Consider the following 1820-nt stretch of genomic DNA (forward strand, 5'->3'; position numbering starts at 1 on the left):
CATGTCTTTTCCCTCTAACTGCTTGTATAACTTTCCACTTAGCTACAGCTTTGAGTCGTTTGATTATGATGCACTGTTGTATATTTCTCCACTTATTTCTTCTGCTTTGGGTATGTTGGGCTCCTCATTTGATACATTTATGATTGTACCAAATTTGAATAATTTTATACCATTGTTTTATTAAATATCTTTTCGTACCTCTTCTGTCTTTGGGTACTCCAAAACTCACACAGATATGGTTGCTTGGAGTTGCCCCCACAGCTCACAGATTCTCTTTCTTATTTATTTATTTTTCTCTTTTTATTTTTAAAATTATTTTTCTACATGTGTCCTTTTTGCTTGAGTTGTGTGTGTGAAAATGTACAAAGAAAAAAATATATATAACCCTCCAGTTCCCTTTCCCATCGGATCATAATACTGGTCTGGGTGGTCGTAAAAGGAGGAAAAGAAACACTGAAGCTGGCCTCAGTGCTCTTGGAGCCCTTGGGCTAGTTTCAAACAGGGGAAAAAAAAAAAAGAAAAAGAAAAAAAATATATATAAGCTTTGTTTTTATTTGGGACAATTTCTAATACTACATCTTCAAGTTCCCTAAAGTTTTGTTTATTTTCTTGTGCAATGCGATTAATGGCAATTAATCTTCCACTAATCCCAGCAAGTATGTTTTTCTGCTAAGCTGTTGTTTTTATTTCTAGAATTAAAGTTTGGGTTGTGTTTTATATGGTTCATTCCTTCATTTAACTTTTGGAATATGTAGACTATGGTTATTATCTGTTATTACAGTTTTAATATCCTTGTCTACTAATTATAACATCTGTGTCCATAGTGAATTGGTTTCTATTGACTGATTTTCCTTCCTATCATGAGTCACATCTTCTTGATTCTTTGTCATCGATTGGATGCTAGATTTTGTGAATTTTTGCTTTGCTGAGTGATGGATATTTTGTATGACTATCAGTATTATTCCTGAGATTCATTTTGTGATGTATTTAAGTTGCTTGGAAGCAGTTTGACCCAGGTTTGACTTTTAAGATGTATTTGACAAGACCACGTGAGTGCTGAGCACTGTTCCCTCGAAGCCTTCGGCCATCCTTTTCCTACCCTTAAATCGTTTCCTCGCACATATGTACTAATCAGCCCTCTACTGAATACTCTAGGATGACCATCTACAGAAATATGAGGTACCTGCTCTGTGCACCTTCCTCCGTTTCTATACTCTCATTCTAGCCAACTACATCCCACAGATATTGAGCTCCATCTTCACAATTCAGAGAGTGTATGGATTACCTCTTAGCACTGTGACCCACACTCTCTGAAGGTAGTAAATGGGGCAGTCAAAAGGCTCATCTAGTTTATTTCCTGTGGTGGCGTGAAGTGGCCGAGCGCTGGAAGCCCCAGAGGCCACAGTACCAAGATCAGGAGGTAGAACAGAGGAGCAGCGTTGAGATGATGAGGCCAAACAGAGGGTCTCCCAGCCCAGGGAAGCAGTCGAGCTAAGTGCCTTCGGGCAGGAGGCTGGCTGGCAGAGCAGTGCCCTTTGGAAACTTGTTGGCACCAAGCAGGAAAAAGGCCAAGACCATTCGTACTGGCATGGCTGAGAAGAGGCACGGTGGACAAAGAGCCTGTATTCTTAATGTTTCTCATCTGATCCTGTGGCAACCTGTTAACTTCTCTAAGAAAGCCATAATCGTGGACATTGTCTGGGAGTTCCCTGTAGCCATCTCAAAAGATTATCAAACTCAGCAGAGGAGTGGGGTGCCAGGGAGGGATGGTTGGTGTCAGGATAGAGCGGGATGGAGGGCAGAGGCACACTGACCCCTGT

General features: G+C 40.7%; 1 non-coding gene across 1 annotated transcript; it reads left to right on the top strand.

Annotated features, from left to right (window-relative positions):
• Window positions 1-383: 383 nt before the first annotated feature.
• Window positions 384-504, top strand: LOC115873903. The gene has a single exon (XR_004048675.1). It is a non-coding gene; the product is annotated as a small nucleolar RNA SNORA61 (small nucleolar RNA).
• The last annotated feature ends 1316 nt before the right edge of the window (window positions 505-1820 follow it).

This window comes from Echinops telfairi, unplaced genomic scaffold (genome assembly GCF_000313985.2).
Source record: "Echinops telfairi isolate 266 unplaced genomic scaffold, ASM31398v2 ScPeMD7_7469;HRSCAF=8507_1, whole genome shotgun sequence".
Classification (NCBI taxonomy): domain Eukaryota; kingdom Metazoa; phylum Chordata; class Mammalia; order Afrosoricida; family Tenrecidae; genus Echinops; species Echinops telfairi.